At 41.3% G+C, this 27,775-nt stretch overlaps 1 protein-coding gene across 2 annotated transcripts in view; it reads left to right on the forward strand.

Annotated features, from left to right (window-relative positions):
- The first annotated feature begins 1,452 nt into the window (after window positions 1–1,452).
- The window catches only part of LOC126469811 (fizzy-related protein homolog), a 170,535-nt gene continuing 144,212 nt past the window's right edge, over window positions 1,453–27,775 (forward strand). The window contains exon 1 of one of the 2 annotated variants that reach the window (XM_050097088.1): window positions 1,453–1,478. The gene's annotated coding sequence lies outside the window, so the exon portion shown is untranslated. Of the gene's footprint in view, window positions 1,479–26,085; window positions 26,112–27,775 lie in introns of those variants that run through there. The other variant, XM_050097089.1, reaches the window with a different exon arrangement.

A 27,775-nucleotide genomic window follows, 5' to 3' on the forward strand; every position in this document is an offset into this window, starting at 1 on the left:
CAAACCATTTCAGGCAAATTCCTGGGGGTTCCTTCGGCAAAGTCGAGTCTGACCACCTGTTCTATTCCTCATAAGGCACACTTACGTATTCCTCTCTGTGTCTCTCTCTCTCTGTGTGTGTTTGTGTGTGAGTGTGTGTGTGGTGTTATTAGGAGGGTAATCCCAAAAGTAAGGTCTCCTATTTTTTATAAGTACATAGACCTGTTTATTTCTACAATGGTTTACATCAGTTTACAGCTTGAACATTTAGCTATTTTTCGACATAATCACCATTTCTGTCATTGCATTTTTGTAGACACTGTGGCAGTTTTTATATGCCCATGTCATACCAGCTCGCCACCGTGCTGTTCAGAAAGTTATGAACCTCTTCTTTCACCTCGTCGACGGAGCTGAATCGCTGGGACCACAACTAACGCTGATAGGTACTGTGAGACTTTGAAAAAACTCAAACTGGCAATTTAGAACCGGAGAAGAGGAATGTTGAGCAAGGGCGTACACATTCTCCATGACAACGCTCGCCCACACATCGCTCGGCAAACCGTTGCTCTCCTGCAACAGTTTCAGTGGAACATAATCACCCACCCACCCTATAGTCCTGACTTGGCGCCCAGTGACTATCACCTTTTCTCTACGTTAAAAGAACATTTGTCCGGAAAGCGATTCAGCTCCGACGACGAGGTGAGAAAGAAGAACAGCATGGCGGCGAGCTGGTATGACATGGGTATACAAAAACTGCCACAGCGTCCACAAAAATGCATCGACAGGAAAGGTGATTATGTCGAAAAATAGCTAAATGTTCAAGCTGTAAACTGATGTAAACCATTGTAGAAATGAACAGGTCTACGTACTTAAAAAAGGGAGACCTTACTATTGGGATTACCCTCATATCTATTGATTATCGTTGTATCAGAGTGACAATTCCATGCCATTGTGAGATGATCCTTGGATGAGTTAAAAACTGTACATTTATTTGTGATGGCTAAAAAGTTTGTATGCTAGAAGCCAATAAAAATAAGAAAATGATTTATGTGCACCCAACGAGATCTGCCGTTATTTATCCTCGGCATGTAAAGCACAACTGTGATGTAAAGTCTGTGGTTTTCGGAGTAACGTCAGAGCAAGCACCTTTGGTATTGTATGTGTTTATGTGTATGTGGCGTCGTATGGAGATATTTTTAAGTGGATTTGAATTTTACGAGAAGTCAGCTGTGTTATTATAGAGACAAGACATTCCAGACAACTTTCGTAAACTGATTATAACATGTATGCGCAGTGTATGGAGAGACTTAAATGAACAGAACGAAATTGAATTTTGTTAAAGAGTGAGTGCATCTCAGTGCTGCAAACAATCTCAAAAAGAGCCTGTCGATGTAATATACAGGTGAAGTGATAGTTCTGAGGCATTGTATTTGTGAATAATTTGTTAACAAGGAGGGTCCTGGATGACGGAGAACGATAGTGTGAACGGCTGTGTAAAGGTATGTTTTGCAGATAAGTATTTCTGCTTTCGCATTGTTTACTGCCCCGCGAGTAATCTTATTTCCTTAATTTGAATTGATCCTGAAACTGAGGTGCGACTGTATTTCCAGTATGTGACAAAAATAACCAAAAATACAACATGAAATTGACCCCTTTAAAAGCTTTAGCCTGTTCTGCTTGTTCATAATCTTCAGGGAACAAGCTCATTGCAGAACGGTTCTAATTTTTGTTATCACGGTACTTTTTAAGATATAAAACGTAAGGAAAAATTTTAATTTTAGAGCGATTGTGTTACGCATTCTCACCTTGCTGTGTTAACTGCATCCTGTGTAAAGAAGAATCGTTCTCATGGTATAATTACAGTCCCAGCATACACCATCTATGATGTGTGTGTGTACAACTAAAGCAAGCCCCCAGTGATAACACTTGGCACTCTGATAACACATCTGTGAGTAAGCATCATCTGCATCCATGGTGAAAAGAGCTTCATCGGGATGCTCTATGGAATGCCTTACCTGCATTAAATGTTTAGTTTTGTAGAAGGCTGCACTTGGGCTGTCATACATTAGTAATAAGTGCTGCAACTGAAGTGCCCCCAAAGCCAGATGACAATGGATAGACGGGACTTGTGGGTCACAGTTGATCGAAGATTAGGCATCAAAGATGGGACAGTAAGTCATGATGGCGTCATTAGTTACCATTTACTGTACACAACTGCTCTCATGGGCAACATTTCACACCTGAATCTCGGCATCCCAGGACACAGTCTGTACTGATGAATGCCACAAAGCCCTGGGAGCTATACAGCCAGTGTGTAAGAACTGACCAGCCACCCATGTTGAGAGACACCTCATGGCCACTTAAAATTATGCCATATGTTGAGAGACTACCATGTCCTAATGTTTTGCCATACTGGTAGTGGAAGTCGGTATCGAAACATTGGAATATGCATTTATGCCTACCTGGCCACTTCACCAAACTTTTGACCCTCGACAGTATTAAATCGAATGCTGTCTATAGCATAGTGTTTGGAAGTGCAATTGTAAAGATAAAAGAGTCAATTTTATGCATGTCCTTTGGTAGTACTGACATTCCAGTGATCATCCATTTTGATTAGTATTTTCAGAGTGTTGGTTATCTCATTGCAGTAAAAGGAATATTCGTTGTCATACTCATTTGAGAACACTTGTGGCAAAGCAGGAATCGTGCATTGTTGCCTGTGCCAAGATGTTAGTGAAAGTGGTTTGCCACTTCCTTCCTGGGACCTGTAATAAAGTGTGAAATGTGCACATGCTGCACAACGCTTTTGTTTCATTCTGAGATGATGATCTCCGTACAGTCAACAGTTTAGGTTGACAACGAATGAAGTGAAGTATTGAAACAAAAGCACTTTGTAAAGAAAAGGCTACTACAAAACCTACAGCACATGAAGAATGTTGAATAATCCACCTCCATTCATACGTGCTAAGTGAAACAATAATCAAAGTGTCAAAGCAATCTTTAGGTTAATAACAGATCCAAATTATTCATAGTTAATGGAATGGCTGAACAATGTTTGTGTTGAGTAGTCATGGATTAAACCACGTCCTTAGTACTAAATGGACATGGGTGTCAGAATCTCCACTTACACTTATTGTGAATTCAAAGTTCCAGCAGCATTATACATTGTTCTAATGAATTCATAAAGGATAACTAATTGTGACAAATGACTGCAGTCTTAGTGTTGTAGATGATATCGCCACCCTTGAATCGTATTTCAGAACACATGGCATAACTTCTCTCCACAGAAATTGGGAAACTATTTATCATCTGAACATATACAAAGAAACTGTTTGCATAAATATACTGGTTTCTTAAAAAATATTTTTCCTGTGGACGGTTTCATTCTCAATTTCAAAAAGACGCATCGTATTTAGTTCTGCACATATAGATGTACTGCACCAGTGGTAAGTGCAACATAGGGTGAGGAAATAATAACTATGGTTGGGATGTCAAAATTTGTAGGTGCCCATGCCGATGATAATTTAAATGGAAAAAACTCAATTTCAAACTCCTAAAACAGCTTAGTGCAGCCACATTTACAAGTAGTATCATTACAAATCTTGGGGAGAGAGAAATCAATAACTTGACATATTTTGCATAATTTAATTCAGTATTGTCATATGAAATAATGTTCTGGGGTAACTCAATGTTAAGAAAGAAAGTGTTCATTGCTCAAAAACATGCTTTGAGAGTAATATGTGGTGCTCACCGATAGTCATCTTGTAGTGGCCTGTTGAAGTAGTTGAGCATTTTGACTACTGCTTCAATATCTGTTTATTCCCTTGTGAAGTTTGTTGTAAATAATCCACTGCAGTTCAACAAGAACAATGATCTACATAATTGCAATAACAGAAGAAAAAATAACTTGCATTACTCTACATTAAGATTATTTTTAGCACAAACTGTGGGCACAATGCTGCCACCAACATTTTTGATCACTTACACGCTGATATAAGATATCTGATAGACAGCAAAGTTAAATTTGAAAGCAGACTGAAAAGGGTTCTCCTTAACAATTCCTCCTATTCCATAGAAGAATTTCTAATTTTGTAATGGCTAAAAAGTGATGGGTGGGATTTCTTAACTCTCAACAGTACTAAAAAGTTGTAGTTTATCAGCATGCATATGTTAATGTGTAATGTGCGTGTAAAATTGTTCGTTCCACATCCAGTTCCTCGCAGTATCTCATAAGTGCAGTCAGTTTTAGGAAAAATGAACTATTATATTCAGTTCATACTGAATGCTGCAAAAATCGTAGCTCCATTACATTGCTTCCGTCACAAGAATGTCCCCTTTGTTTGGACAGATGTGTGCCAAGAAGCTTTTCAGAAACTTAAAGATGCATTGCGCAGTGATTAATGCTTAGTTCACTTTGATCCTGCCAAACGAGTTGTATCGCAAGTTGACGCTTCCTGTTACAGAATCAGTGCAGTTCTTTCACACAGAATTCATGATAAAGACAGGCCTATTGCTTCTGCATCAAAAGTGTTGTCCAAAGCTCAATGTAACTATTCACAAATTGAAAAGAGGCTTTGGCTATTGTGTATGGTGTCACCAAATTCCACCACTATTTGTATGGCAAAAAATTCTGCTTCGTAACAGATCACAAGCCTTTGTAGTCCTTGTTTCATCCGATGAAACCGGTTACTGTACAAACTGCCCAAAAATTGCAAAGCTGGGCTTTGTCTCAATACCAGTATGAGATTGTGTATCGTCCAACAGCTCAACGTGGTAATGCGAACGCGCTTTCATGTCTTCCAATTGGCCCTGATAAAAACTTTTGACACTTCCGCTGCCTCTTGTTGCCTTATCGATGCTCAGGATTCTGAATTGCGTCAATATTTTCGGCTGAGCTATCGGAAAATTGCACAACCACAGAAGCTGATTCAAATTCGCACATCTTGGCGTCGTTCCTTGCATAGCATTCAGAACTCTGTAGGGTGCCGATACTTTGCGCATCGGCATAGCACTGCTGTACGGAAAGACGTGATTCTTGTTCAAAATGACAGTGGACAGTCACGTGTGTTGATCTCCAAAGCTTCGCATAAAGAAGTGCTGCAGTTACTTCACCAAGAACACTGGGGGATTGTTCGTATGAAACAACGTGTCAACACTGTACTTGGCAGGGTATGGCTCCCCTTGTAGAACAGAAGACATCACAGCGTCATGCATGTGTGGAAAATCAGTCCACTCTACCACAAAAATTCTCTGCTTGGCAGTCACGATGGCAACATGTGCATATACACTGTGCGGTACCTTTTTGGAACACTCGCTTGTTGATGGTGGTTGACTCATATTGCAAGTTGCCTTTTGCTGTGCCAATGAACTCGACAACATCACATAGTGCAGTTCAGGCGTTGTCCTCTGTTTTTTGTCTCAAAGGTTTGCCTGAAGTCATAGTGTCAGGCAACGACCCTAAGTTCACATCACATGAATTTGACAGAGTCTGTGAATGCGTGGGGTTACAGCATCTAATTAGTTCTCTGTTCCATCCACAGTCAAACAGCGAAGCAAAACGTTTTGTCAGAACCTTCAAGCAGCAGTTGGCCAAACTTCGCACCGCACACACCAGGGATCAAGCACTGCAACTGTTTCTTGCATCCTATCATTCGCATCCCTGAGATGGACCATCGCCTACAGAATTGCTTCACGGCTGCCACATCGGACACTGCTCCACCCTCATGTCATGTGCAGAGTGATCCTTCTGTATCTCTTCCCCCAGATTTACAGATCCTGAGAACAGTGCGGCCACAGCAGCCACCAGAGGGTATCATCAAGACTCCGTTGGATGACCCCATGGAGACGGAGCCTCTGCCCCCTCTCATCCTACCGATGAAGCTGGACCTGCTTACACTGCAACAGTCACAGCCTTCTTCATCTGGTTCATGGCAGCAGTAGGTGGACATGTACCCTTCTGGTCATTTTCCGGGGTACGTTTCCGCCAGAGCTCAGGCCAGATGGTGGGGCACGGCCGGAAGCTTGACATCCCCTGCAGCCACAGCTCCTGGCCCGACGATGCACCCACACTCCTGCCTCCCTCACCATGGTCGTACTCCCTACACGATGACAGTCCGTCGCTTTGCGTGGGGAGGAATGTTCTGGCGTAACCACAAGCACCGGAACGAAGAAGAAGAACGCAAGACCAGAGAAGGTGGTGAAACTACATTGGCCAATAGTGCGCTGACCAGGACATCACCATGATAGGAGTGACATCTAGCTGAAGTGAATATAAGTGCTGCTCCTGCAAGCTCGGCCGGACATTAGTGGAGTATATGCAGAGGATTACCACTGCCTAGCAGAGTGTACTAGGAGAACGGTTATTAGTGATCCAAAAACTGTGTGTCAAACTTGCGGGAACATTGCATATAGCCAAGGACTATGAATTATATTGCCTGTTGCCCATCACTTGTGGTAACTTGTAGTACATTCAAGTTAATTATTGTCAAATCTGCTTTATTGAAACAAAACAACAAATTGCTTGAATTGTAGAGCATTCCGAGAACACTGCTTCCCTTAGGCACCTTATACGAGATGAGTGGGCAAGACACCGCAATAGTCATCTGCACAAAACAGTTACACTTAAAATATCTAGCATTCATGTAGTCCAATGGATGTCAATCAGAAAAGGCTTGCACAGGTTCATCAATCTTACAGCACAATCTGGAATCCAATCTGACGCATCCATGCTGTCTGCTATGTATAGATGATACAAGTGGATTTCAGTGCCGGTGATTTTAATGTGGTAATTTTTTGTGAAGCACAGTTGTGACATCATACCGGGTGCTATCTGAGAGATACTGAAATTTCAAATTAGTGTGCAAATTTTTACAGTTGCACTGAAATACTGCTTCGTGTCTCCCCAAATACCCTTGTTGAATATTTATGGCAGGGGGTTGCAAGCCAAGTGGTTTGATTACTTGTTTCGGAGCCCATTTCCATTGCCGTCTTTCCATAAAATTGCAGTATTGTGATAACTACCTGAACGAGCAGTGTGCCTGTATTAAAGTGTGCTTGGGTAAACTGCAGTAGGAACACACCAAATGTTGAAGCAAGCTTCTCGAGACAAAACTTTGGATCAAGCACAGACTTTCAATAGATATAAGCATTTCAAAAATGGAAAATGGCTGCAGATCATCCGAGACCTTTGCAACACGTTGGGAATAAATTATGGTACATGAAAACGTATTCTCTCAGAAAAATTGTAGAGGGAAGGATTGTGCTGAAATTTGTGCTGCATCTGATTCAAGACAGTCCAGACTTTCTTTCGAGGGTTGTAATTGGTGATGAAAGTTTGGTTTATGACTATGATCCAGAAAATAAGCAGTAGTTGTTACAGTGGAACAATCCATCTTCACCACAGCCCCCCTCCTCCCCAAAATAAAAGAAAGATCAACAAGTCAAAGGTAGCCCTGAAAGATGATGATTGCAATTCCCCACTAACATACTCAGCAGACTTACCTCCATGTAACTTGTCCACAGCTCGTTGTCTAGTGGTTAGTGTTGGTGCCTCTCGATCACAGGGTCCCGGGTTCGATTCCCAGCAGGCTTGAGGATTTTCTCTTCCCGGGGACTGGGTGTTTGTGTTGTCCTCATCATTTATCATCATTATTGTCCTCATTGTCATCATTCGTGACAGCCACTAAATTGGACTGAGTAACAAAAAATTGGGCTGTGTAAAAACTGGGACTTTGTATGGGCGATGATGACCATGCAGTTGAGTGCCCCGCAAACCAAACATCATCATCATCCATGTAACTTCTTCCTCTGCAAGATGAAAAATCGTTGATGGTACAAAGATTTGATATAGCAGAATCAGAGAGCCTGCTAAACACTTTAACAAGGAAAGATTTTCAGGATGTGTTCCAAAAGTAGCAGAAACATTATGATTGGTTTATTCCCTCCCATGGAGACAACTTTGAAGATGGTGGTGCAGAATAAGACCTAGGCAAGATGTAATAATTTTAATTAACATATTTCAGGACCTTTTGTACACCACCTCATCTGTAATGTTTTTATTGGTTGCTTTATGTTTATCGACTGGATAATTTGCGACAGTGATCCCAAAACCTGACGCAAGACATAATCCAAAACAGTCATGATTTATGCAAGGTATAAATGGCACATGTTAACAATCAACCAAAGATGCAATACAATTTCTGCTATCTCAACACTACAGAAAACAGCAAACATAAATGTACATGCTTGATCTCAAAATGAGGCTGCATTAGCATGTATGCATGAAATTCGACTCCATCTCCTTTTGTGTAGACTATATTTGCATGTTGTTATCGATAGTGAAGCTATGTACTTTTGACGTCTCTTGTCTGCGAACAACTTTTTCTCTGCTAAAGGCAATCTTTTTAAAGTCTATCAGTATGCTATGTTTTCATGGCAAGTGTAGCATAGTGTTTACTTAGCAATCTTCTTACACTTAAGTGAGTCAATTTATTTTTTTTCCCCTTCAGGTAACAGTGTAACATATTGTAAGAAATTTCAGTTCCCACTGTTTTCAGACAGAATCTTTCACTCTTCAGCTTTGTCAGATGCTTATGAAATAAAAAACAACAGGATGGTTTCTGAAAGAGACTAATATCACAGTTCTGAAGAATATATATTTTTAATCCAAGAGAGGCAGAATTTGTTCCCAAATGAAGCAGGTTTCAAGAAAATTTCATTGTTGCTCCTCATGGATTATGAAAACTTTTATTTTTTTATGTTACGTTTATCACTGAAAGAGCTAGATTTATAAGAGTACCCAGATTTTGTATGCGAAAAAATACAAAATGTAAATTTGAATAAATGATTTTCGTTTATGTGTGTTGTGTATTGCAATCTGTAAACATTATGTGGTGTCACCGCCAGACACCACACTTGCTAGGTGGTTGCCTTTAAATTGGCCGTGGTCCGTTAGTATAAGTAGGACCCGCGTGTTGCCACTATCAGTGATTGCAGACCGAGCGCCGCCAAATGGCAGGTCTAGTCTAGAGACTCCCTAGCACTCGGCCCAGTTGTACAGCCGACTTTGGTAGTGATGGTTCACTGTCTACATACGCTCTCATTTGCAGAGACGACAGTTTAGCATAGCCTTCAGCTACGTCATTTGCTACGGCCTAGTAAGGCGCACGAATGTAAAATTAGAGAGATTCGAGCGCGCACGGAGGCTTTCCGACAGTCGTTCTTCCCGCGAACCATACGCGACTGGAAGAGAAAAGGGAGGCAATGACAGTGGCACGTAAAGTGCCCTCCGCCACACACCGTTGGGTGGCTTGCGGAGTATGAATGTAGATGTAGATGAACTTCTGCATTCCACAATACTGAGAGACAAACAGTTACAGCTTTTCTTTTGCACTGCACGACGTTTTCAACAAACAGATAGCGCAATGGGGTAGCTCAAGTGGAAAGGAACACTTCCTTTTAAATTTCTGCGTCCTACACTGCTGGAAGTTCTGTGTAGTTGGCAGTTACGTGTTTTTTTTCGGTGATTAGAAAATAGAGTCGAACGAATGCACTGGTTAGCCGAGGCAGCTAGTTCATGATGATTCGGTCAACTAAGTAAATGAATTTACGGAACTTGCTGCAAATTACTACAGGGAGCTTGTGTGTCAGAATTCTCATCCAATGTGGCGCAACGGCGTTGTGATAGAAAAAGGAGCCACATAGATGAGGATTTGGTGCTCTGTTGGACTGATGATAAGTTCATATACTCATGGTCTTGGTTCGTTTCCACCTTCGGTCAATGATTTTAGATATGGAGAGACAGATTCTGTTCTCTTCTGGCTACGCCAAGTGAAGAAGGTATAATGGCATTGTGGTTTGAAATGTACATTAAACATGTTATTCCTTCTCTACCAAGTAGATGTTGGGTTGAACCACAATAAAGTCTGGAGCGGCGACATGTAGAAACTCTATCACCAGTAACCTTTCTTATACTAGTTATTTTTTTTCTAGTGACGAAACAAACGCTATGTAGGGTCACAGGACACTTATTCCATCTTTTATTTGAGCTTCTGTATGTCGATAAAACTGGTTCTGAACTGGGAATGCAACTTAGACCGTCCTTAACGCGGAATTTGATCCCTTCGTGACAATACAGCTCGACTAGAATTTGTTGTTTGTTCAAAACTGCAGATTCCTCAATATCTCCACATACTGCACGTGAATGGGTTCGAATCCTGGCCTGGCACTAAAGATTTCATTATGTATTATCAAGCTCCAGCATGAAAACACCTATCTGCTGGTGGATAATAATTTTGATTTTTAATGTATTTTCATTCGTTGCCAACACTAACGATATCTGACGTTTTTGACTCCCAGTGAGACACAGAACTATTTGCGAGATCACTGTAAGTTCAAGGATGTTATTCCGAGCTGCTGGTGGAGAAAAATTCGGTAGCTGACGTCTCATTGTGTGTAGCCAACAACGATATGTGTGGGGTTCGATTACCAGTCAGCACTGAACTCTTCGTCATATTATTTCTAGTTCAAACCTGCTCACATGTCGCTGCTGATGTAGGAAACCAATAGTTAACGTTAGTTTTCTCTTGGATATAACAGCGATAGGTGCTGGGTTGGAGTCCTGGGAAGGAAAAAGTTAATGTTTCGTCTCGTCATTTCAGTTAAAACATCTTGCTTCTGCCGAGAGAATCCGATATGTCACAGTTGATTATGCTTCAGTATCAATCCGATTATGATCTGGGTTCGAATCCCTGTCCAACTCAAAGCTTTACCTCACGGCATTTCAAGTAAGTTAGTTGTGAAGAAGCAATATTTACCTTCTCTCGTAGTTCGTTAACAGGGACAATAGATGTTGGGTAGGAATTCGTGCCCTTTAAAAATGTTTACGTTATGTAATTTATAGTTGATATTTGCTAACTGATACTGTCTAAAATCGAGGTATATCACTCTCTGTATGCCTAATCAGGAATGACTGTTAGTTTCCGTCGGTCGTGAAATCATTGCTTAGTCTGCATGACCTGGGTTTGAATCCATGTGCAGAACGAGACGGTTCGCCGCGTCATTTGAAGTTCATACATATTCTCAACTAGCAGCTCGTGAATAACTTAAAATTTTAGTGTCATTTTCTTTAAATAATAAGTACAGTATGGTACTTTGAAGAGGAAATCATGAATACGACGAACGTACTACGTGTGTTACCTATCTGATGTAATAATGAGAATGGTAACATTTCAGGTTTGTCATTTATTGTAGTAAATGTGAACTTACAAGCTTTAAGGACAGTCTTATCTGTGATAAGGTGTTCCCTGATACTTGTAGTATCTTGGTATTACTTTACATCTTGAGTTATTGCGATACAGAGCAGTGTTTTCTAGTGGTGACTTGTTGGAACAATTTTCAATAGTCAAACGACTGTACCAAGGAGCGATTAGAGGACCTGCTAGACAGCTGCGTTATGGGGTCGTATGCGAATCAGGCGACATTCAATTCAGGTCGTTCGGATACTTTTGAGCATGACTGTACATAACTACAGGTATCAGTTCGGACACGTGCTTTAATGTTTTCAAATAGCCCGTTTAAGATGCCTTATTTTATGGTTACAATACCATCAACATTTGCGCATTACTTGTAATATATTTCTTATGGTTTCTGGTGTACAGGGTCTTGAAGACGACACTCATGCAGTGTTCAAACTGGTCACGTAATTAATATATTTTATAGAAAGTACGACTGTTGGTATTCCTTATTCCTACATGTCTGTCAGAGCTGCTTATAATTCCATAGTTTTCGGCATGTGACGACAGTCTTAGTTTGCGATTCCAAACCAACTACCAGTTCTTTAAAGTTTTGGGGAGCCGCCGTGTTTTAAACGATTGACACTGTCTCTGACAGTGGCGAGATGCCTGATGTTGTCTCTCTGAAGTCAAAAAACCTCACTTCTTGCCTGACTGGACGGCATCTGTCCCTGTTTATGACTTTCCCACACTGCCTTAATCGTTGAAAGGGCTGTTTGAGGTGTAACTCGTGTTTTCCAGTGAGATGGAGAACACTGAAGAATCATCCATGTAAGAGAACACGAAGTCCAAGGCTGTATTATTGCCAGGTTTGCACCATATTCTTCAAACTGTAAGGTATATATTGAAACTTGAGTACACCAAATGGGTAAAGATGGCTGTTACTTTTTTCACCTTCTCAGGCGATCAGTGTTTGTTCGTAAGTCTTCTCACAATCATTGATGCTATATATTTGGGTGCTTGCAACTGTGTTATAGAAGTCTGTCATGCGTAGAATCGGGTATGTGACCGGTACTGTCCTTGCATTGCATGCTTTGTGGTTGCCGCGTGAGCTGTGCGTTATTTTCATTGCTACTGCAACAACAGTGTTCCGACCTGTTTTGTGTACTATGGGATATCAGTACCGTCTCTTATTAATTTATTTGGTTTATATGTCTTTAAATTGCCATTGATACTACTACTTTGAATTTAAACTACATCTTGTCTATCCTTACATAGATTGAAAGGAATGGAGACTGTCTCTAGGAAGGCATCAAGTGAATTTTTAATCTGCATTTTAAGTAGATGCATTTTGCTTTTATTTTTATTGGGTTTAGAGGTTATGGTATTTAGTCTAGCTACAACAACCTTGTGGTCTCTAAAACTCTGTAACCATCATTATTCTCCATATTTGCTCAGGATTACTTGCCACCAAGATGTCAAGTGCGTTTTCACAACCATTTACATTCCAGATGATCTCCTTAACAAATTCCTCCGTTGTTCAATTGCGCCAATCTTCTATTGTCCTTGAAACCGGATGCATGGTTTCACCATCCGTTGTTTTGCTATCTGTAGCCTTCATTCCTCCTTGCATTCCAGCCTCTGTTGTGTAGTACATAACTATTGCGGTTCTCATTCCAATCTCTTCATTGTTCAACTTCATTACTCCAGAAATTTCCCGACCGTGAATGGTTTCCGTAAGGCGCTCCATTCCGCGTATTTCCGTTCCTTTTATTGTAATGGTTATATTGTGGACACGACACAGGGCCTGCGACGTATCTGTCAGACTTTCCTCTGTGTTCTGTGATATTTTCTGCTTTGAATGTATACTCTAATTCTTAAAGTGTGTTGCGGAAAGTACGGAGCTCCACATTACACCTGCCAGCTAATACTTGTTGATATGCTGACGGAGGTTTGGTGTAACAATGACGAATGATTTCACCGGTAGAGCATGGTACGTGAAGATACGGGTTCTTGTCAATCATTGCTTCAAGGAAATTGACTGGGCTTTTGTAGCCTGAAATCTCGAAACCTTTGCCAACAATCACCTCGTATTTTACGCGCTTTTGCGTCTCCTTGAACCAGTAGATATTTAGCAAGCTGTCCTTGAACTCCTGGTAACTTCTACACGTTATTGATATTCCGCGCATTTTCTCCACAACTGAACCTTGCAAGTGACTGCAAGTAAAGTACAGCTTGTATTTTAAAGAGAGGTCAAATTGTGGTATCCAAGTGCGTGGGTGAGTAAAATTACCCTCACCTCGGAAAATTTCGAATTTTCGTACTTGTGAGAAGTGTTGAAAATCAAATGGCGTTTCGCCGACAAATTCCGTCCTACGGAAAATATCGGACCTTTGTATGTCCTCGTTCGACGTCCCCACATTTGTGCTCCCTCCTCGGCTTTGAGAAAATGCGACGTTCATCTCACCATGTCCTCTGCTCGATGCTAACGGTATTCAGTTATCCGTCCCATCTGAATTTGTCTCTGGTTTTGTCGCGTTCGCGCTTGGCCGCATTTGAAATTGTTTCCTTAGCGCCGCCTCCAATTTCTTCTCCACAAGCGTGTTGATCGCTTCCTGTTGCGATTTGAACGAAAGGAGAGTCTGGACCTCTTCAGTCTCTCTCACTGGAGTTGCAGTTGTTAGCTCCGAACCAGTCCGTAATTTGCGCAGCTCAGATTCTAATTTGCCCATGGGAGCTGTCGCATGAAAACCCGTGGTTTCACGTACTTTTGTGTTGATGCGCTGCTCCGCGTCATTTTGCCGCTTTGCCACGCTTTCGATCTTCTTGTTCAAATTGATCACCGCCTCTCGTCCTTGCAATCTTATGCATTTACTCGCTTTCGAGGCATCAGCTGCTACTCGCCTTGCAAAACTTACAACACTGTCTTGGCGCTCTCTGCCGTCTTCTTAGCATCATGTGAAGCCTTTAAACCTTTCATTGGTTTCGTGTGTAATTTCCGCAGGTTTTCCTGGAGTTTATTTGCCCATGACTTGTGTTCCTCTCGCATCTGATTTACCTGAGAACTGATATTTTTATGTCCGTCCTCGTCTCATAAGTTTTCTCCTCCATTCCTTTTAGTCCATTAAACTTTCCTCCATTCCTTTTAGTCCAGCCTCTATTCCCCTTAGTCTATCAAGTTTCTTCCTATTAAAAATGCCACTAGATTGAAGTCCTCTTCGTGTTCCTCAGTATCGTGATCATCCGAAATCATACATGGTTTCTGTGGTGTTCTGTCTGCATCATTGCATTCTGATACCGCCCTGTCTTCTCTGTCCAGATTTCTAATAAGCACATCTGCCTCTATATGCCGTGGTATGCTCACATCTTCTATCACACGCGATCTGACACTGCCTCTCCCCTCAAGAAAAGCCATATCGCTTTTGTCTCCCTGATTTCCTTGTTGTACGACCATGTTGTTGCTAACACCATTCAACAGCAACGCCTCCCTTCGTTCAAAATGTGCCTCAACCGTTTCATTGCGCTCTTCCTCCATGACGTACGGTATGTTTTATTTTCTCACTCCCGTCTACTTGTCTAGCTCTACTTCTCGTTATTATTCAAATACTCTATCAACAACAACTTTAATTATCTGTGCAACACGTGGACAACCTATTATCTAACTCGCAAGATATATGCAGTATAATACAATGACAGTAGTACACAAGATTCAGAATCAAAAACAAGCAAATACAAAGCAAATACAAAGTAAACACCACAAAAATAATACGACAACGCCGTTAGCAACGACGAGAAATCGGTCGACAAATGACACAGAAGTCGCTGACACAAATGCACTATAAATAAAACAAATAAACACATAAACAACACAATCAGAATATTGAATATCTACATCATACTAATGAACCATATTTTTCTTAATAATGTGGACCTGTTCGGCAAGTACGCAAACTGACAGCATCACAGAAGTGCCAAGGACCAAGATCCTGGCAGCGGTTCGCCAATTGAAAGCCTTCTACTTACGTTTCAAATCTAGACTTTAATAATAAAATGGGAAGGTACTGTTAATCAGAACTCAGGGAGAAGTTGTGATCTAAATGACAATAGCTGTATCCATCCTCAACATCACAAGACAACAAAGACTAAAGACTAAAGAAACATCACACAAACATTTTTATTTGACAAACTCTTTCACTGACATGGGGTCTATGGTGGACAAAGTGATCATCTGGGGATCGACACACGACACTAACCGGAATACTAATCGCTTTATCTGACTTCATACACTTTAATCCGTGTTATGGCACAAAAACTACGCCACCATCAAGCATCTACACTATACTATTCAAACAAAAGAAAAATATGATTGCAAAGAACCGGCTGCTGAGAAACATATATTGGAGCCCTACGCTGTAGCAGCGGATACATTACCGTCCTGCTGGTCAGGGCGGCACCCCACGACGCGTTCGTCGACTGAAGTCATGGACGGACGCAATCTGTTGTTAATGATGCGCGCCCGAAATATGCAAGTACGCGGTCTCGTGTTCGGTTAATTCGGAACACAGGTACCTTCCTACGATCCTCTGAAACCCACTCGTGGAGATAACATCTTGGACCTACTGATAACCCCGGGTTCCCGGGTTCAATTCCCGGCGGGGTCAGGGATTTTCTCTGCCTCGTGATGGCTGGGTGTTGTGTGCTGTCCTTAGGTTAGTTAGGTTTCAGTAGTTCTAAGTTCTAGGGGACTGATGACCATAGATGTTAAGTCCCATAGTGCTCAGAGCCATTTGAACCATTTTTGAACCTACTGATAACAAACAGACCCGAACTTTTCGACTCTGTAAGCGCACAACAGGGAATCAGTGAACATAAGGCCGTTGCAGCATCCCCGAATATGGATGTAAATAGGAATATAAAAAAGGGAGAGAGATTTATCTGTTTAGCAAGAGTAATAGGAGGCAGATTTCAGACTAACTAACAGATCAAAACGAAAATTTCTGTTCCGACACTGACAATGTTGAGTGTTATGGAAAAAGTTCAAGGCAATCGTAAAATGCGTTTTAGACTGATATGTGCCGAGTGAAACTGTGAGGGACGGGAAAAACCCACCGTGGTTCAACAACAACGTTAGGAAACTACTGCGAAAGCAAAGAGAGCTTCACTGCAAGTTTAAACGCAGCCAAAACTTCTCAGACAAACAGAAGCTAAACGATGTCAAAGTTAGCGTAAGGAAGGCTATGCGTGAAGCGTTCAGTGAATTCGAAAGTACAATTCTATGTACCGACTTGACAGAAAATCCTAGGAAGTTCTGGTCTTACGCTAAATCAGTAAGTGGCTCGAAACAACATATCCAGAAACTCCGGGATGATGATGGCATTGAAACAAAGGATGGCACGCATAAAGGTGAAATACTAAACACCTTTTTCCTAAGCTGTTTCACAGAGGAAGACCGCACTGCAGTTCCTTCTCTAAATACTCGCACAAACGAAAAAATGGCTGACATCGAAATAAGCAACTGGAATCACTCAACAGAGGAATGTCCACTGGACCTGACGGGATACCCATTCGATTCTACACAGAGTACGCGAAAGAGCTTGCCCCCCTTCTAACAGCCGTGTACCGCAAGTCTCTAGAGGAACGGAAGGTTCCAAATGATTGGAAAAGAGCACAGGTAGTCCCAGTCTTCAAGAAGGGTCGTCGAGCAGAAGCGCAAAACTATAGACCTATATCTCTGACGTCGATCTGTTGCAGAATTTTAGAACATGTTTTTTGCTCGCGTATCATGTCGTTTCTGGAAACCCAGAATCTACTCTGTAGCAATCAACATGGATTCCGGAAACAGCGATCATGTGAGACACAACTCACTTTAGTTGTTCATGAGACCCAGAAAATATTAGATACAGGCTCCCAGGTAGATGCTATTTTCCTTGACTTCCTGAAGGCGTTCGATACAGTTCCGCACTGTCGCCTGATAAACAAAGTAAGAGCCCACGGAATATCAGACCAGCTGTGTGGCCGGATTGAAGAGTTTTTAGCAAACAGAACACAGCATGTTGTTCTCAATGGAGAGACGCCTACTGACGTTAAGGTAACCTCTGGCGTACCACAGGTGAGTGTTATGGGACCATCGCTTTTCACAATATATATAAATGAGCTAGTAGATAGTGTCGGAAGCTCCAGGCGGCTTTTCGCGGATGGTGCTGTAGTATACAGAGAAGTTGCAGCATTAGAAAATTGCAGCGAAATGCAGGAAGATCTGCAGCGGATAGGCACTTGGTGCAGGGAGTGGCAACTCACCCTTAACATAGACAAATGTAATGTATTGCGAATACATAGAAAGAAGGATCCTTTATTGTATGATTATATGATAGCGGAAGAAACACTGGTAGCAGTTACTTCTGTAAAATATCTGGGAGTATGCGTACGGAACGATTTGAAGTGGAATGATCATATAAAATTAATTGTTGGTAAGGCGGGTGCCATGTTAAGATTCATTGGCAGAGTCCTTAGAAAATGTAGTCCATCAACAAAGGAGGTGGCTTACAAAACATTTGTTCGACCTATACTTGAGTATTGCTCATCATTGTGGGATCCGTACCAGGTCGGGTTGACGGAGGAGATAGAGAAGATCTAAAGAAGAGCGGCGCGTTTCGTCACAGGGTTATTTGGTAAACGTGATAGCGTTACGGAGATGTTTAGCAAACTCAAGTGGCAGACTCTGCAAGAGAGGCGCTCTGCATCGCGGTGTAGCTTGCTGTCCAGGTTTCGAGACGGTGCGTTTCTGTATGAGGTATCTAATATATTGCTTCCCCCTACTTATACCTCCCGAGGAGATCACGAATGTAAAATTAGAGAGATTCGAGCACGCACGGAGGCTTTCCGGCAGTCGTTCTTCCCGCGAACCATACGCGACTGGAACAGGAAAGGGAGGTGATGACAGTGGCACGTAAAGTGCACTCCGCCACACACCGTTGGGTGGCTTGAGGAGTCTAAATGTAGATGTGAATGAAACCCCAGTGGATTCCAGTGTGCAGGTGGACCCATTTGCTGGTCTGCCAAACCCATTTGACTCCATGCCACAACTATGCGTGACGGAATATTCAGATTCTGAGACAGTCGACTCAAGACAAATAAGTACACCCACGCATCACTCGTTGTGTGCGTGATGCTAGAAGCAGTACTTCTGACGTTTCAGAAGATGACTGACACAGGCTCTAAGTGGCACACTAGCAAAGGACACAAGTCTCACCGTTTAGGCAGAGACCTACAGTTCTTTACTAGCGAAGCGCCAGTACAAGAGTGAGATCTCTTTCTGTCCACTTCCTCCTCAGCTTGGTAGCAAATCGCATTTACATCTTAGACTTCCCCCACTTTAGCACCGAGCTAGGTGGCGCAGTGGTTAGCACACTGGACTCGCATTCAGGAGGACGACGGTTCAATCCCGCGTCCGGCCTACTGATTTAGGTTTTCCGTGATTTCCCTAGATCACTCCAGGCAAATGCCGGGATGGTTCCATTGAATGCGCACGGCCGACTTCCTTCCCCATCCTTCTCTAATCCGAGCTTGTGCTCCGTCTCTAATGACCTCGTTGTCGACGGGACGTTAAACACAATATCCTCCTCCTCCTCCACTTTAGCACAAGCCAATCACGAGCTGGAGCCCGATATTCGAAGCTGGGAGAGCGGCCCGTGCTTTGCATACACCGATTTGACCAATCAGAGCCTTTAAGTTTAACTGGGAGGAAAAGAAAAAAGATTCAGCTCCGCGGTCTCTTTCCCGTGCATATACGCGGTGTCTTTTGCTAACAAATGACCAGGATGGAACCACACCCCTCCATAAAAAGCTTCTTATCTCCCCTGTTGTGTCCATTTCAAAGTTTCCAAAGAACGTCCATAAACTCGCTAAAAGCCTTGTGCTTTCACAAATATGTTTTGTAACAGAGTCTGGACGTCTGGGCGCCAGTGACGCGTCCCACGGTAATTCACAGAACGCTCACAGTTGTTTTATCGGCTTCCTGCCTAACAAGGGCCCATCCTCTGCTTTATTGCCGGTCTACAATGCACTGGCCATTGCAGCGGCGACTTCTCGGCCTTAGTCAGTCTACCTGGATGAGGCTGTGTCGCGACCTGCGCCAACCAACGAGTCTGCACAATGACACGGCGGAACTCGGCCGTCCGAAATGTTTCCACTCAGGCTCTGCAGAAAAAACTCTCTTCGCTAGGCCCATTGTCGCCGTGCTCTTTTACTGTAGTCATTTAAATTGGTACCCTATTCCTTTGAACGCAGGTAAAGCTTACCGTTATTCCTTCCCCCGAGCACGCAAGAAGGGCACTAACTACTGCCCACCATTTCATCAAGATGTATGGAGTCAAATCGCAATAAAGTACATATTCACTAAGAACATGAAGCGACATAACACCGAATCAGAAGTCACAGTGCCCTGCAATCTCTCAAACTTTCTGAGAACCCATTCGGCACCATTTCGGACGACATTTTAAGCCCACCACCGTCTTTATACATGTATTTTCGCCAGCATATCAAGGGTAGGTTGAAGTCACTAGCAACTACATTCCTAGTAGAACTGAAATACACTCTTCAAGGCTGGAAATAAGATACAAATCATACACAACAAGTAGACTTATTCTTACCCCACATTTATTGAAAATTTTACCCTTCTAGTTTTCACTGATCCAAACTTGTGAGACATCTGCTAACTGAAGTCTGCAGTCTCCATTACGACATTTCTTTCAACGAAATATGTCACCTAGGCCATTCAATGTTTCCTGGCTCATAGCATTATGTAAGAATTATTTTCTTCTTTTCCAAGTAAAAAAGCACTCTTTTGCTTCGACCAGCCACATGGGAATTGTGAGACTTAGTTTCAACGGTTTATTGTATTCAGTGAACGTCTGCTGTAGGTCATTAGTTGTTACAAACTTCCCTAGATTAACAGCACCAGACAATGAACTATATTTTTCCACTGGGTATATAAAAAATAGTGAATAATGTAGTTTCAGCTTATCCAAAAATGAATACACCTAACACACTCCATTTAAGGTATATTCAGGAAACTTAGAACAGTGAAATGGGAACCCTTCTGTAGGAACCAACTGATGAAGCTACAAGAAGGCCTGAGAAACTGAAACGATGTTCAGCCTCATTTATTATCACATTACACACCTCCTTTGCTTCTCTTTTCCATTCAGTCTTGCCAAACGTCCTTTTCTTCAGCGAGATATCAGTAGATACGTTAGCACTGGTGATGTCAATTTCTTTTCAGACCTTGATAATGTTTATTTCAAATGCTGAAATAGACTCGTAAACGACATGTATTAGTGTCTCCATGCTGTAGCTGACTGAAGAGGACTTCAACTAACAGCATAATTCAACCGAAGAACTCCAACCAATAAATCAATCTACAACTGGAAAGAACTTTTTTGTGACCAAGAACATGGCAATTCGTAGGTTCATTCGTTACAGAGTCCCCTTTCAACATGTGATTCATAAAATCAATAATGTCTTTCTTGCAGTCATAAACTGTGTTTACCGATCAAGATTGAAAAAACCACCCAGTAGGACAAGGTCGAGCTAAATGCTTTCTCACTATCTCTTAAGAAATTTCGGTCTGCTGTGGGCTGTTTGAGAAGAATGCACGTATTCCCTGTAAACTGGAAAGAAAATATTTTCACACTGCGCTGGATTGATGCCACCTTGCTTATTATAAGATTAACTTGATGGGCATAGAAATGTACATATTCTGCATTAGCTTCAGATTTTTTTCACAATAGCTTGTATCCCACTAGAGGAACCAGCCATAACAGATACCCTGTCATAGGTCTTTGCAATTATTTTTTGAGGAGACTCATTTTCTTTTTACCTTTCTAGTAGTTCTAGCCAACACGCAGCTAATGTCTGTGTGACATGTTTGGAAGAAGACAGGAAACTCCAGAGCCTTTCTGTTGATTTACCTCTTCATACGTAACAGAGCACAACAGCATTTGAAATATCATTAGATTCATCTGCTGTAACAGATAACTATTTCATTTTCTTTGAAATTTCTTCGTGGTATACCTCCAAAATAAATTTTCAAAAGTTTGTTTTGTATAGTTTTGAATGTTCCTTTGAAAACAGTTGCCTTGTCCGAATAATCTTTTAGTGCTGCATCCATTTCAGTGCTAAAATTAATCAGTCTTCTAAAAACACCGGGGTTTGATGAAGATTTAGTTTCATCACGACCCCTTATAGCGAATTCAAAGGAGCCACAGAAACGAATACAATCTATTAAAATATTTAACATATGCCTATTATGCTTAACTTTCATTATGCTCTGCAATTTTTCTTCTATATACACTACCCAGTTGTTCAGCTGTGTTAACAGTTCCAAAAAATGTCAGTCTTAAACAGTTTTGTATAGGAACAGCTGAACATTCAAACTTCTTCATTTTGGTACTCAAATGATTTATTCTGTAGCTCCCAATTTCCTTCATGAAGGTTCTCCAACGAACAACAAGCATGTGAAGCAGAATAATTCATTTTTAACTTCACAACAACATAACCAATCACTGTTTTGATAAATATCCACTTTAAATGCTCGCTTAAACTGTCGATTTCCAGTTTTAATATTTTGTACAGTATTTGAAACTGGTAACAGTCGTCCTAGTCTCTTTCTTTTCACTCACACTCCTCAAATTAGAAACTACATGATGAGCTAGTTCTCACTGTCCAGAATGTATCAGATACAGAAATATATAAAAGATTGCCGTATTAAAACCAAAAGACTCATTCACCTTGAAAGACCACAACATCTATACGCAGGCTCCATAGAAATAATATTCATACACATGATAAGAATAAACATTACGATTCCAACAACACCGACAATAGCACAATTCTAGCCACTTAACAAATGTCACTATGTTAGCATTAAATCTAAACTCTTTTTACGATTGACAAAACTATGAAATTCAGTTACGCTGATGAGAAAACACTTACTCCAAATTTCTACCCTCAAACCTAATTTCTGAATGTAAAAAAATTCTTATAATTGCTGTTGAAATATCAATATTGGTAGTATTCTGGGTGGTGTAATGTTGTACCTTAGAAGCTTGGGTAACAAATTAACATTATGGGAGACGTGTTCTCTGTATAGTGTTACCACCTAATGGGGCATTTGGAACTGTTTCTAGTCAGGGAGTTCGCATCCCATTTGCAGCACCCTGTGGTGTCACTGGCAAACATGCTACTCGGAGTTACAGACAGCCCTCGTCTTGTACCTATTGGAAGTAATGGGCTGCTCTGTATGGCGAGGAGTTGCCATAGGAGTGCAAACCCCCTAAGTTTACTGCGAACCCAGCAGCGTTTTTGGGTTCATTACGTGGCAGTGGGACATTGACGACAGCAGGTAACATATTCCATGGCGTATATTAAGCTTCCTAAACCATAAAACCATAAAGGTAAAGGGAACATACGAAGTGTAAAATTATTTTGAGTTGTGTAACACTGCAGCAATACCACGCACTGCCACTGCGATTTATATCGTCTTCGATTGATAAAAACTTTTTGGGTATGAGCTGGCGAGGCTTTTCTGCTAGTGATGGGCTCGTCGACATCCTAATATGATGCATGGAGACGTGTTTGCATCTCATCACTACCTTTGCAGAGCATGTGAGCTCTGGGAATTTTTGTAAAATGTTGTGAAAAGGAAGGTTTATTTGGATTCATGCCACCTCCGCCAATTACAGAAGCCTTCTATTATTGAGATCAGCAGTGAGATGTAAGTTGTAGAGAAAATCATCCCCTGTAATTGCCAAAACTGTTGGGATGTTAGGCAGTAGCCATTGAAGCCACAACATGCGAATAGTATTCTCAGGCAGCAATCTATTCCCGCCAGTGTCTTAACATCCCCCCAAAACTGTTTGAGGAACTTGTCCCCTTTGTTCGGCATGGAGTAACATTTGAAGACATAGTCCAGGCCTCAGTGTGAATTGTCAGATTAGACTATAATTTAATGCTACATAATATTGACTTTGCAACACTTCTTCAGGTTGAAAAATTTGAGTTTCGTTTAAGTGAGCAACTATGCAATGAAGTTTGTCCGCGTTATCTCTGACACTGAGCATGCATGAACCATAATAAAGGTTGTGTCAGCCAGAATGACGGTAATTTTACGTGACTAGGAGCCCTATGTGGCTTTGCTGTATGAAGTTGCCTGGGGTGCTCCGACTGGTCATTTGTCGCATTTTTCTCGGTTTGGTGCATGTTTGTCGTACTCGGCTCTGGTTGCTCCAGTTTACGATGGGGTTGTCAAATGGAACACTGCTACACATTTAGAGTTAATGTCTTGCTCACTGCATGAGGTCATCACTATACGATTTTGTTTGCTTGGAGTGGTGTGACTCTACACTGAATTATTAGAGAGTAGTTTGAACATCGCACATTAATTTCAACTTAAACTTATACTTTACAGTACGTGACGCAAACAGAATTCCGTGCTTAGCACAACAAGACAATGAAATGAAAGACTAAAGTTACAACATACTGAATCAGCTTTCATTGTTCATAACCAATGTTTCGACTGACGATATCGTTATATTACATATTAGGGTCTCTTCCCTTTCCACATCCGCACAGAGTGATTGCCTAAAAACTTCTGTGTGCACTGCATTTATTCTAAATTTGTCGTACAGGGTTGTATAGGCCTGTATTCGTTGATTCATCACTTAATAGTACTTCTTGAAACTTTGTAAGCTTTCTCGGTATAGTTTATCTATCTCCAAACATTTACCAGTTCAGATTTTTCAGTGTCTCCATGATGCTCTCCCATGGATCAAATATGTGACCACACGTGCTGCCCTTCTTTGTATCGGTTCAATATCCCCTGATAATCCTATTTGGGATGGGTCCACACACTTGAGGAATATTCCATGATGGATCACATGGGTGCGCTGTAAGCATTCTCCTTTGTAGATGCACTGCACTTTCCCAGGATCTAACCAATGAATCGAAGTTTCACACCTGTATTACGTACAACTCAGATTATGTGTAATTCCGTGTTATATCTTTACTCAGATAGTTGTAGTAGATGACTGATTCCAATATTACTAATTAGTCTATCTTGTGACGAGCAGAATTTTACTTTTATGAACATTTAAGGTTAGCTGTCAATCTTAGCATTAGTTTGAAATTTTGTACAACTTTTTCAGGCAGCACTTCATTATAGATAACTCCCTCATCTGCGAAGAGGGTTATGAAAGTATTACTGTCTCCTTGAAGGTAACGATCAGCACTGTCTGCCAGGTCATTAAATGACACATGGATAGCTAGGGTCTCGGTACACTACCTTGTGATACACTGAACTTTATTTATGAAATTAGCGACGTCCCCTCATTCGAGACAACTAGCTGTGTCATCCCTGGTTTTCTCAAACCATTTCAGGCAAATTCCTAAGGGTTCCTTCGGCAAAGTCGAGTCTGACCACCTGTTCTATTCCTCATAAGGCACACTTACGTATTCCTCTCTCTGTCTCTCTCTCTCTCTCTGTGTGTTTGTGTGTGAGTGTGTGTGTGGTGTTATTAGGAGGGTAATCCCAAAAGTAAGGTCTCCTATTTTTTATAAGTACATAGACCTGTTTATTTCTACAATGGTTTACATCAGTTTACAGCTTGAACATTTAGCTATTTTTCGACATAATCACCATTTCTGTCATTGCATTTTTGTAGACGCTGTGGCAGTTTTTGTATGCCGATGTCATACCAGCTCGCCGCCGTGCTGTTCAGAAAGTTATGAACCTCTTCTTTCACCTCGTCGACGGAGCTGAATCGCTGGGACCACAACTAACGCTGATAGGTACTGTGAGACTTTGAAAAAACTCAAACGGGCAATTTAGAACCGGAGAAGAGGAATGTTGAGCAAGGGCGTACACATTCTCCATGACAACGCTCGCCCACACATCGCTCGGCAAACCGTTGCTCTCCTGCAACAGTTTCAGTGGAACATAATCACCCACCCACCCTATAGTCCTGACTTGGCGCCCAGTGACTATCACCTTTTCTCTACTTTAAAAGAACATTTGTCCGGAAAGCGATTCAGCTCCGACGACGAGGTGAGAAAGAAGAACAGCATGGCGGCGAGCTGGTATGACATGGGCATACAAAAACTGCCACAGCGTCTACAAAAATGCAACGACAGGAAAGGTGATTATGTCGAAAAATAGCTAAATGTTCAAGCTGTAAACTGATGTAAACCATTGTAGAAATAAACAGGTCTACGTACTTAAAAAAGGGAGACCTTACTTTTGGGATTACCCTAATATCTATTGATTATCGTTGTATCAGAGTGACAATTCCATGCCATTGTGAGATGATCCTTGGATGAGTTAAAAACTGTACATTTATTTGTGATGGCTAAAAAGTTTGTATGCTAGAAGCCAATAAAAATAAGAAAATGATTTATGTGCACCCAACGAGATCTGCCGTTATTTATCCTCGGCATGTAAAGCACAACTGTGATGTAAAGTCTGTGGTTTTCGGAGTAACGTCAGAGCAAGCACCTTTGGTATTGTATGTGTTTATGTGTATGTGGCGTCGTATGGAGATATTTTTAAGTGGATTTGAATATTACGAGAAGTCAGCTGTGTTATTATAGAGACAAGACATTCCAGACAACTTTCATAAACTGATTATAACATGTATGCGCAGTGTATGGAGAGACTTAAATGAACAGAACGAAATTGAATTTTGTTAAAGAGTGAGTGCATCTCAGTGCTGCAAACAATCTCAAAAAGAGTCTGTCGATGTAATATACAGGTGAAGTGATAGTTCTGAGGCATTGTATTTGTGAATAATTTGTTAACAAGGAGGGTCCTGGATGACGGAGAACGATAGTGTGAACGGCTGTGTAAAGGTATGTTTTGCAGATAAGTATTTCTGCTTTCGCATTGTTTACTGCCCCGCGAGTAAACTTATTTCCTTAATTTGAATTGATCCTGAAACTGAGGTGCGACTGTATTTCCAGTATGTGACAAAAATAACCAAAAATACAACATGAAATTGACCCCTTTAAAAGCTTTAGCCTGTTCTGCTTGTTCATAATCTTCAGGGAACAACCTCATTGCAGAACGGTTCTAATTTTTGTTATCACGGTACTTTTTAAGATATAAAACTTAAGGAAAAATTTTAATTTTAGAGCGATTGTGTTATGCATTCTCACCTTGCTGTGTTAACTGCATCCTGTGTAAAGAAGAATCGTTCTCATGGTATAATTACAGTCCCAGCATACACCATCTATGATGTGTGTGTGTACAACTAAAGCAAGCCCCCAGTGATAACACTTGGCACTCTGATAACACATCTGTGAGTAAGCATCATCTGCATCCATGGTGAAAAGAGCTTCATCGGGATGCTCTATGGAATGCCTTACCTGCATTAAATGTTTAGTTTTATAGAAGGCTGCACTTGGCCTGTCATACATTAGTAATAATTGCTGCAACTGAAGTACCCCCAAAGCCAGATAACAATGGATAGACGGGACTTGTGGGTCACAGTTGATCGAAGATTAGGCATCAAAGATGGGACAGTAAGTCATGATGGCGTCATTAGTTACCATTTACCGTACACAACTGCTCTCATGGGCAACATTTCACACCTGAATCTCGGCATCCCAGGACACAGTCTGTACTGATGAATGCCACAAAGCCCTGGGAGCTATACAGCCAGTGTGTAAGAACTGACCAGCCACCCATGTTGAGAGACACCTCATGGCCACTTAAAATTATGCCATATGTTGAGAGACTACCATGTCCTAATGTTTTGCCATACTAGTAGTGGAAGTCGGTATGGAAACATTGGAATATGCATTTATGCCTACCTGGCCACTTCACCAAACTTTTGACCCTCGACAGTATTAAATCGAATGCTGTCTATAGCATAGTGTTTGGAAGTGCCATTGTAAAGATAAAAGAGTCAATTTTATGCATGTCCTTTGGTAGTACTGACATTCCAGTGATCATCCATTTTGATTAGTATTTTCAGAGTGTTGGTTATCTCTGTGCAGTAAAAGGAATATTCGTTGTCATACTCATTTGAGAACACTTGTGGCAAAGCAGGAATCGTGCATTGTTGCCTGTGCCAAGATGTTAGTGAAAGTGGTTTGCCACTTCCTTCCTGGGACCTGTAGTATAGTGTGAAATGTGCACATGCTGCACAACGCTTTTGTTTCATTCTGAGATGATGATCTCCATACAGTCAACAGTTTAGGTTGACAACGAATGAAGTGAAGTATTGAAAGAAAAGCACATTGTAAAGAAAAGGCTACTACAAAACCTACAGCACATGAAGAATGTTGAATAATCCACCTCCATTCATATGTGCTAAGTGAAACAATAATCAAAGTGTTAAAGCAATCTTTAGGTTAATAACAGATCCAAATTATTCATAGTTAATGGAATGGCTGAACAATGTTTGTGTTGAGTAGTCATGGATTAAACCACGTCCTTAGTGCTAAATGGACATTGGTGTCAGAATCTCCACTTACACTTATTGTGAATTCAAAGTTCCAGCAGCATTATA

This window comes from Schistocerca serialis, chromosome 3 (assembly GCF_023864345.2).
Source record: "Schistocerca serialis cubense isolate TAMUIC-IGC-003099 chromosome 3, iqSchSeri2.2, whole genome shotgun sequence".
NCBI classification, from domain to species: Eukaryota; Metazoa; Arthropoda; class Insecta; order Orthoptera; family Acrididae; genus Schistocerca; species Schistocerca serialis.